Genomic DNA, 10,970 nt, shown 5'->3' with positions numbered 1-10,970 from the left:
GTCAGCAAGTATTGAATAATTACAAGGTTACAAACAAGGAACCAGCAGACTCAGACAAATACAAAGTAACCACACTTAATTAGGAGGGAAACAATTGAACAGTCTTCTTCTTCTTCTTCTTCTTCTTCTTCTTCTTCTTCTTCTTCTTCTGTTTATTGGCAGGTGGCAACCAACATCAAGCTTGTCTTAAACATAACAACATGATATCGTAAACATTATCAATAAAGCATATAACTAATTCAAAGGCACATTCGGCTTCACAGGCAAAGCACAATGGTTTGTTCGCAGAAACAACACAAGAGTAAAAATTCACTAAAAACCTTAGAAACAATAAGTATTGAGTCTCTCTCTCGCTCTCTCTTTTCGGGTCTGCTTCCTGTTGCTGTACAGTGGATTGATTTATGATGTGTTTGTTTTGAATAGATAGAATCTGAAAATTACTTTAATTTGGAGAAATACTGTAAAGATCTGTGAGTTATAGGACCAAGTGGGCAACCACAGTCTTGAGCTGTCTCCACCTTTCACGAATTACTTTAAACCAACATTTCTAACAGCTTTTCAACACAGAAAACTCCAGGTCTAAGTATCTATTACTTTAATAACTGCAACATACACTCTTCTGTCTCACAAATCCTCCACTAGGTGTCAGCACTCGCCTGTAGGACTGCACCTCAGTCAACAGTCCCAGTGTAACTCGGTGAAGGAGGTTGTATTTATCCAAACCAAAGACGGAGAGATTGACTGAATGGGAAATGAGCAATGACACACAGACTGAAACATCTATTTATTAGCCTCCTGAATGTCGTCTGTTCAATTTTCACATCCATCCTGGTTCTCTGCACACTGAAGCTGTTTTGATTTGAGGGGCATGTGGGTGGCATTAGGATGGTATGGTTTATTTGAGCAGTGCAGTCTGCATAAACCAACTCTGTCAGTGGCAGCTACAAGACTGGGCATATTCCCAACTGAGTTTCACCCAGAAACCAAAGTTTAAACCTGCGGAATTCATCCGTTTCTGTGGTGGGAGAAACATTTATTTATTTTATTTTTACTTTTCCTTTCCTGGTATTTGGTTTTGACCTTGACCAAACATGAACTGAACACTGGTGCTGGGAAACTCCTCTTTAGTTTTAAACTGATGACAGTCATGTGGTTTTACTTTGTATCCATTGTTGAATTGATCTTCAATTAAAGTAGTTTACACAAACGTCCTGTACTTCTACAGGCGAGCAAAAGCAGTTACATCCAACTATATTTTCCTATTTGAACATGTTAGTCTATAAATCTAAAGAGTGCAATTTGAGCTGCTGCATCTATTTGAGTTGATTTTCAGTAAAATACCACTAACATAATTATATAAAAACTTAATTGACATCAATGACTCAAAGTTTTGCTTTTAAGTTGCTGCAACAGCACCACATCATGAAGGTTACAATATATAAATAAAACAGACTTATAATAACATTGATAAAATGTGTAGAATAGACCAGATCAAAAAATGAAAACAAATAAAATGACAGCAAAAGGGAAAGAAACATCAAAATAAAAAAGCTGTAGATCCTTAGAATTCTTAAATTAAATCTATAAAATAATGAATCCTGTTTTTAAAAAAAAAGAAAATACTCCATTTAAAGCTGTGACAGTTCAATCAACTCACCTAATTCATGAATGGATTTCCATTTAGTAAATCTTTGTACTTCAATACGTTATAAGAATTATAAACTGTATTTACATAGTGCTTTTATATAACAAGTGCTACACATACATAAAAACAGTTTGAATGCAGAAAATAGAAACAAAAAATGTTAGCGCACTACCTTTCACAATCATTACACATCTGGCACATCTGCCAGCTGCTTGCATTTATGGGACGGACAGAAATCCAGAATTGAGGAGGGAGATATTTATACTGTTTATATAACATAAAGCTTCTGTGATGTGTCAGCTTCAGGAAACACAGTGTATAAAATATTTAACGTCAGCGTTAATGTATGCTTTCATTCTCACAGCCCATCCACAGCCTGCACCTCATGCATCAGTGTAACACACTGTTCATATGCTGCCTCACAACTTTGAGTCTCTCCCATACACAACCTATGGTCCCTTATCAGGACAAGAATCAATATTCTGGGTTTTTATATTCAGGTTTTATGCGTTGTAAGGTTTTTCTATCCTCAGCAGCTTAGAGTGAGGAAGAGGTGAGATTGTTGCTCTATGACTCACAGTTATTAGACACACTCACCATAAGTCACTATTTCCTTCACTCATTTCCTCACACGCTATCCCTTTCCTCTCTCCTCTTCGTGGTAACTTCTACTGAAAACATTGGAATCACTCCAACACAATCAGTGATCGCCACCATTAAATAAAATGTTGGCTTCTTGTAATGGTGTTACAAGGTCTTGTTTGACTATTTGAATGCTTTCACAGACAGGTTCCACCAAGGGGGCTCTTTTCTGCCTTGGGCCTTTCAATAGAATCCTTTATATTTCATATTTTCTTTTACTCATAAAAATGCAGTGATCAATCATCTCTCCTATAATCTCCCGCAAAACCCTCCCCATCTCTTTCTGACTGGTCAGTGAATTCCAGACCATCCCTCATCGCCCATTCTCACCCTTCCTCACCCTCTGGTACACTCTGCTCCTCTGCCTCCCCCTCTTGGTGTTTACACAGAGGCTGGGGGGGAATTAGCATTCTGGCGAGGTCCATTTGTTCTGATGTGGTTCAGCGGGAAGGTCCTGCCTTGATTTATTGCACTTGTCAGTTAAACTCGTGGAGATGAATTTTAAGACACAAACCTGTGTGCCGTATGTTGGTTGGTTTTTTTCTCTCATGATCTGATCTGATCGGTTGTTGTACTGTGTGTGACTGACAAGAAAACAATAGGACAAATTCAAACATCAAACAGTTGCCACTTATTCTACTTCTGTGAAAAGTCTTACAGGTTGAATTTGAGGAAAAAAAAGGGTTTTAGAATGATCTGCTTCTCTTGGCAGCATGACGGTGAAACATTTGATCGGGAGGAGGATGGATTTACAGCTTCTGAGACGGGAGACATCAAGTGTGATTTAACGATTCCTGCTCTCAACACTCTTCTGTCCCATTGGACTTGAACGCAGGATCGTTTGGCCCTCAGTGAACGGCTGTGAGACTTTACCAAGTCGTATCAGAACGAGGCTCGTACATGGTGCATGACCCATAAATCATGATAACCTGCTACCTCCTTCTGTCTGACCCTTAACGTCCAAACTGTACTTCACGGGAAATGTGCTCTGAGCCAGATCAAGTTCAGTGTATTTAAAAGTCGCTACTAACAAACACAATTCAGCACCAGTTAACAACATCAATGAAAAACAAGGAAGTTACTGGGCCTGTGTGTTTGTTGTGTGTGTGTGTGTGTGTGTGTGTGTGTGTGTGTGTGTGTGTGTGTGTGTGTGTGTGTGTGTGTGTGTGTGTGTGTGTGTGTGTGTGTGTGTGTGTGTCACGTGGAGTAGAAAACATTAATAATGTCTGTTTAAGCTGTAGTCAAAGATTTACAGCAGAGATTTACACAACATTTTTTATTTTCTCCTTTATGAAAACAAACTCTTGCCATGGACAGTATAGCCTATTGGTAATCTCTTAATATCTAACAGTATTATTTGAGGGGTATGGAAAATCTCTATTTCAATAGAGGAATTCACTGATCCTGAGCCTGTCGGCCTCCTGGTGCAGTCAAAGCTTGGCTTAAGATGTGGTGGCCTATACATCCTCAGGCTTGGCTTAACTTGTGTCCGTATGAGCAGGAGATTAGACCTGTTGTTTCTATAAGTCTTTCACTACGTAAAAAGTGTGTTTTAAAAAACAATAAAATCACGTTCATATTTAGTTTCTGGTTGCTGCTGGACATCACAGTCAAATGTGAATGAACTTCACAGTTGCATATCTTTAATATTTCAACTTGAGCATCAAATCTGCACGAATCCTGGGGGTCTATGAATCCGCTTCATAAATGATATTATAAATAAATTAGAGAAAAAAATGGAAAAGACCAGGGGAAAATAACGAGAAAGAATTTCAGTTTCTGATGAGTTATTTTACTCAGAAACTGAACACAAACACACTAAGGCTAATTTACGCTGCCTTTATGTACGAAAAAATTTGAAGAGATGAGAGTTTCTGACAATAACAAACAACGGTGAAGGAGGTTGTGATAATGTACCTTGTAAAAAGACTTAATAAAAATAAACACCATGTAGATACATGTAGTTTCTTACCAACTTACTCTCACTTTAACCCTGATGTCCTGTCTGTGCTCGTCACGTTATGTCTCGAGTTGTGTGCTCGTTGAAAATGTTTTTTCAACGTGTTAAAATGCGTGTCTCATGAAGTGAATCAAACAAACACAAAGTAAACCTCAAGTACTGTACAAGTCCTAATAACCTCTGATTAGTGATGGTGTTCATCGTTAGCGTGTAAATTGAGTGCAAGTCAGCGGGGGAGTGAGGAGGGAGGGAGCAGCAGGGTAATACTGCGCGGTACAAGGAGACCTGTAGGGCTTATAGTGTGTGTCTGCCCTGATCCTGAAGCAGCGGCGGCAAAACGAAACACAGGAGCAAAATATCGTCTCAATATTGGCTAAGCATTCAGCAATCGCTGATCGCTCTGACTATCCATCTCCTGTCAGCACAACCCTTTGTCAACCCGATAGCAGGAGCCCTGTGTTCAGTCCCAGTGCCCAGCTGCTGAGGAATAGCTTCAACATGTCAAAAATATCTTGTTTCTATAATTATTGAAAGATTTGCTGCTTCCTCATAGCCTTTGATTTAAGCTAGGTGACACAATCTGTACTACATATATAGAGAATATTTGTGAAACAAACTTAAGATTGAAATGCAGTAAGTACTGTACTTTGTGTAGCTGACATCTTGATTTTCTTTGGAGGATTTCTTTGCTGAGGATCTAAACAATAATCCCACACTGATACACAGCCTATCTCCTTAAACTACCACCTGCAATTTCACAGCGGTCACTTAAATCACTGAGCTGTCACCAAATCAAACTGTTGTAAGTCAACATGACGGAGCAGGATGGTCCGCCATCCCCCGCACCTCGCTCCTCAGTTTCAACTGGGCTCTGTGCACGATTGGCTGGACGCCAAGAAGCTGCTGCACCACTGAAGATATCCAGGCCTGATGCTCTGCTTGCCAGTAGTAAAATACAGTTTGGCAAATGGGCCTCGGAGGTTGTGTGTGGGAACTGCAGCACAGTTGCTGAAGGTTTTTGTGTCTGTCTTAAGGCAGTGACAGTTATCTGCAAGTGCTTGTTGGGAGATGCTGGATGTCTGTAAAAGGAGGGAATTCAGTGTTTACACATGAGGCATGAAGAGGAAGCAGATGTAAAAAAAAACACTTGTAAAGCACTGTTGCTGGGAGTTCAGGCAAGAGGAGCTGAAAAGGAGCTGTGCAAATCTTCACTGAGATAAGTGGCAAGTGAAGATATAAAAAGTAAGAGGAGAAAAATGTTCAATAGGACCTGGGAGCATGGGGGACTGCTGAGGAACTTTGCAAAGTCCCAAAAGGAGGACGCCTGCAAGTTATGCTTATGAATGGTGCTAACTATTTGGCTAGTTTTAAAGTACGCTTGTCAATCAAACATTTAAATGAGACATATTATGCTCATATTCAGGTTACAATTTTTAACTTGGGTTACTTGAAACAGGTTTCCATGCTCTAATGTTCAGAAAACGCCCCATGCTCTCTATTGCTGCAGCTCCTCTTTTCAGCCTCTGTCTGAAACGTTTGGTTTTAGCTCCTGTTTCTTTAAGGCCTCCCTCCCTATAAAGCCCAGTCTGCTCTGATTGGCCAGCTGGCTCTCTCTGTTGTGATTGGTCAACTGCTTCCAGCATATGTAGGTAATGTCTCCACACTTGCTTTACCTGAATTTTGATGGGGGGGGGGGATTGAAGACTGAAAGCAAGGTGTGTATTATGCAAATGACATTAGGGTGACGCAGAAGTATCGTCCGAACAACTGACGAGGTTTTTCAGGAGCTGCAGGAGCAGTGTTGTCTAAAAACCCATAAGACCCATAAGACACTAGAGGAAAGGGGAAAAACTGGGGGGAAAAAACACAATGTCTAAAAGTTAAATAGATTTCACCCCCAACATTTCTCATGTCTCTTAAACCCTGAAGCATTTGGTTCAAGTTCAGACTTTACTGTTATGTTGCCTACAACAGGAGAGTAACTGATTGAAACAGGGGAGAGATGCTCTCAGCTGCAGCTCTCCATAAAAACTCAACAGTGATCCAATACTTGAACTCACTGTGACGTCAGAGCGAATGAAGAGCAGAGGTCACCTGAAGATTATCCTCATCACAATATGTCGCTCGCTTTGATCTGCGCAAGTTTAAGATGAGCAAAATAGTTAATAGTTCCCATAAACCACCAACTGTCTTTCTACAGAGAGAGAGGGGGGGTCTGCAACATTCAGCCTCTAAAGCAACATTATAATATAAATAACCTGTCAGTTGAATAGACTGAGGTCATTGGTGGAGAGCAGACTGATGATTGTACTTGTTGATTTTATTTGATATATTGACATATACGTACAAAATGTTTAAATGCATTATCCGTTTTGTGCAGTAACTACTAGGTAAGCGCTTCTATTTTAAAGTATTTATTAGTTTCGTATTCATTGGTTCTGTCTTTTGTCCGATTATTAACTAGATTTGTATTATTATATATATATATATATATATATTTACAGTATCTGTTAAATGCACAGTATTTAGTTTCTCAGCTTTAAATTCACACTCTGCAGTCCTGCAGTGTAGCTGCTACTGCCAGCGCTATGATCTTTCACAGGGTTTGTCTTGAAAATGTCCAGAAATAAATTCCGTGGGTCATAGAGCTCTGGGTGTTTTTCAGTCTCCACAATAATACTGTTTCAGAATAAGAACCTTTTAAAAACAAATGAATGGATTCAGTCAACAGAAATGCTGTTTTTATTTTTGTGTTGCAAAAGTGGTTTGTTGTGATATTTTCAACAGCAGAGCTTTGAAGTTCCGGATAAACCTTAATGTCAATGAAAAAGGAAATACTTTATTATGTTGTGCATGTGTATTCGCAGATTGCACTTGCGTGTGCGTGTGCGTGCGTGCGTGTGTGTGTGTGTGTGTGTGTGTGTGTGTGTGTGTGTGTGTGTGTGTGTGTGTGTGTGTGTGTGTGTGTGTCGACCCTGCAGGGTCCCAGTGAGTCAATTCTGTTATCTGAACAAAACCCATCAGACATCTATTTATCTTGGTGTGTGTGTCAGAGCAGGCTGGGGAGTCTTAGTTCAACAATTTTTTCAAAACAAACTCCTTCTGTCAAAGCTGCTGTTGGACAGAAGACGTCTGAGCCGGAGATGCTGCGGAGGGGAACTGAGGCCAAAGATCCATTCTCTGGAGAAGAGAGGAGTAAAAGACATCACAAGGGAAACATTTTACTCGAGATGAGCTCAAGTAATTTAGAAGTGTAACTTTTATATATGTAGAAAAGTAAATCTGTAACAAAGGATGGTGAGAGTCCCAGATTGTGAAGTTTTTCTCTTTATTTCTCTTCCTCATAACTTTTCCTCTTGTAATTTTTATCTCTAGTATTTCAGTTTATACTTTCTTTTCCTCTAGAGAGCACATTTATTACGTTTGACATGTGACTTTATCAAGCCTGCAGAGGCAGTGGGCCGCGTTTGTCTTGATCATCCACCTCTAATTTTAGTGTATTAACCTCTGGGCACGATAACACCACCGCTATCTGCAGTCCATCCAGTCAAAGTACGTTATCCATTCTGAACGGCTCCCGGATGAGATAAGGGGGGGAAACCCTACTGGAAAATGTACAGTGAGGTTGAAGTAACAATCTAAATAACATTAGTGCAGATTGTATTGAGATTAATGCATCATTTATCATGAGTCTGAAGAAAGACAAATGAGCAGTGCACTTTGTGAGGAAAAATGTTGTTAGCCGAGTTTCACTGTTGAACTTTTAGCAACCTGTTTAATGTCTAAGACAAAAAAGTGGAGTGAAGCGAAAATACATAAAAGTTTGATTCAGAAAATTGATGATACATTTCCGGACTCAGTATGCTAACTCAATGCATACCCTGTATAATGTACTTGTAAAGGTACTTTACTCTAATTTACCTGCAGTCATGCAAGTTGTGCATGAAAACACCTTTGAGAATCAGTTATTTTGAATTAAATTATGTTCAAGTAGATTTTTTCTACTATTCACAACTAATTTAGACTTACAAACACTTTTATACAAATGGAAAGCTGAGGGACAATAGTAACACCTTCTCAATCTAGACTTTAAAAATGGTACAAAGAGTTTATAGCGCATCAAATTCAACTATAAGCTTAATAAAATAACTTTAAATGACTAGGCGCTATATAAATATAACTATCAGGGTACTTAAAGGATCTATGTACATTTTACATTAATGTTGTCAAGTAGAATGTGTGGTCTGTCATTCGGTCACTGTGCCATGTTCAGTATTATACATTAGCAGTGCATCACAGGTCCACAGTCCAGACCACCTTTGTTTAGAAGATTGAAATCATCATTATACTCACCGCCATGCTATTTATTAGTCTTTAGGTGACTGGGACTTAAAGCAACACAATGTAAGAATAGCTCTCGGGTACACCTGGGGTCCCCCTACAGGAAGAAGGCGTAATTCACATCTTTAATCGGTGTCGTTGGGGTTTGAGCCTCTCATTGGACAGTGGTACACATGGATTTAGTGACAAGTAGATGGAAAAGGAACCAGCAACCTCACAGGCCAGAGAACCATGTCGACTGACAGAGTAAAGTAATGTTACAGGATTTTAAAAATGACCACAGTTACATGGTGCATTCCAGGTGTTCCAGAAGTGCTGTGGTAATGACAGAGATGCCATTCTCTCTATTATAAGTTTGTGTACCATCAAAATCATTTTAAAGCTGTCATTTTAGTGTTAAGAAATATCACCACATTGTGTTGCTATACATCTGTTACACAACCAGCATACTCTCAATTGGTGAGCCCCCACATTACTTTGAATGCATCTGGACATACTCTTGTGTAAATAAATTAAAAAATCGTGAATTAAGGCTAAGTGTGTAGAATTCAGTGACATCTAGTGGTGAAGTTGGATGTTGCAGCCCACCTCACCCTCCCCTCTAAACATGAAGGAGAACCTGTTGTAGCCTTCAGTTGTCATAAAAACTCAAAAAGATGTGTAGCCTGTCCAGTTTGGACAAATGTAAAAAAAAACATGGTAGCCACCACAGAGAGGACCCGCACCCGATGTTTAATAGTATTTAAATATAAAAGACCCATTCTAGGGTAAAGAAAACAACTATTGTAAAATTTTGATGATCACAAACAAGTGAAAACATCACCAGAATAATTATATATTCACATTCTGCCAATAGATCCCGTCCCTTAAATCTTACACACTGGACCTTTAAGTAGTCAAATACTTTGCAAATCTCAGACCATGTACTTGACATCTCTAACACCATAGTGTCAAAGTGCAACAAGTGACATCTGCATGAATGTAAATCCAGTAAATATTAGCTCCTCTCATGGCTTCTGGAAGCTGCATCCAAAATAAAACTCTCGCTGTAGTGAAGTGACTGGAAAGCCCCAAAGTTAACTATATAAATACGAAGTACATCAGGGTCATTGTGTTTACTCGGACTGACAGCGCTGTCAATTTGCAGCACTCAGCATAGGTCAGTGTCACTTGACCCACCTAAGCTCCATTTATCTCCCAAGTCTTTGACCAAATGTGGATGTTGTAGCTGCTGTTAAAACGGAGCTGACTGGTAAACCCGACTCTGAGACTTCGCTGAGGAATCCTGTGGCTGCCACCGAGAAAATGAAGCTAATGTTTTTAAAATGTGTGAAACTGACATATAATCATTTTAGCTGCTGCGCTCATATTGCTAACTCAACTCACCAGTGGTGGAGGAGGTAATCAAACATTTTACTGATGTCAAAGTACAAATAAATAGTCAAACATGTTTTGAAGTAAAAGTTAAAGTGTCACATTACTTTTCTACCTGAGTGAAGTACCTTTTACTTACACTTTAAGTATTAAAGTAAAAGTACTTGCAGAGAATAGCCTGTTCCCTAATGCAACAGTCTGCTATGTTACCTCTCCACTCTGATTGGATCAGTGGAGCAATTCGAATATGTGTTCTTAAGAGGGTTGTGAATTAGGCTCGATGTGAACATGCACCTCAATGCATTGTATAAATGTAGTGGAGTAGAAAGTATAGATATTTGCTGGTATATGTAGTGGAGTAAAAGGGAAAAGTACCTTAAACTCAATCTACTTAAGAAAAGAACAGATGCATGAAAATGTACCGAAGTACAATTACGACGTAAACTTACTTTGTTACACCCCAATGACTCTGTTAATTCCTGGTGAAGGCTGCAGTGACTGTGAGGAAGACTTCAGTGAAATGATCTATTGAGCTAAACCGGATCATTCACTCAAATGGAATCATTTCCATGTCGCCTCAGTCGCTGCTTGCAGGGATTCAAGGCCAGGACCTGCTGTCTGCTTCGGCCTATAAAGGTTTAACATGTCTAAAGAGGCTATTACAATCAAATTGAACGGCACCGAGGGATTGAAAGGTTAGTGAATGACGTCAGGGAGGACTGTACTGTATCAGAGACGGGAGGACACACTGCTGCTCAGTTACACTTTACACACACTCAAAGTTGCTACAATCAGGATGAGGAAAACAAAGATATGCAGCAGCCGGTAGTTTTCTTTTTTTCATTAAGTTGTCATCCCTTTCAACCACTTCTGTTGAAATCGCTTGCTGAGTGATTTTCCAATTCAAAATCACATGTAACAATTCATATTGTTACAGGAAACAAGTCAAAGTGATTGAGTGGTTTTTGGATTGAGAAATTATTTTCCTCTCTTGTCTGTCGCCCTCGT

This window comes from Hippoglossus stenolepis, chromosome 2 (assembly GCF_022539355.2).
Source record: "Hippoglossus stenolepis isolate QCI-W04-F060 chromosome 2, HSTE1.2, whole genome shotgun sequence".
Taxonomy (NCBI): domain Eukaryota; kingdom Metazoa; phylum Chordata; class Actinopteri; order Pleuronectiformes; family Pleuronectidae; genus Hippoglossus; species Hippoglossus stenolepis.
The sequence above is the reverse complement of the archived record's forward strand: the minus strand, read 5'-3'. Positions refer to the sequence as shown.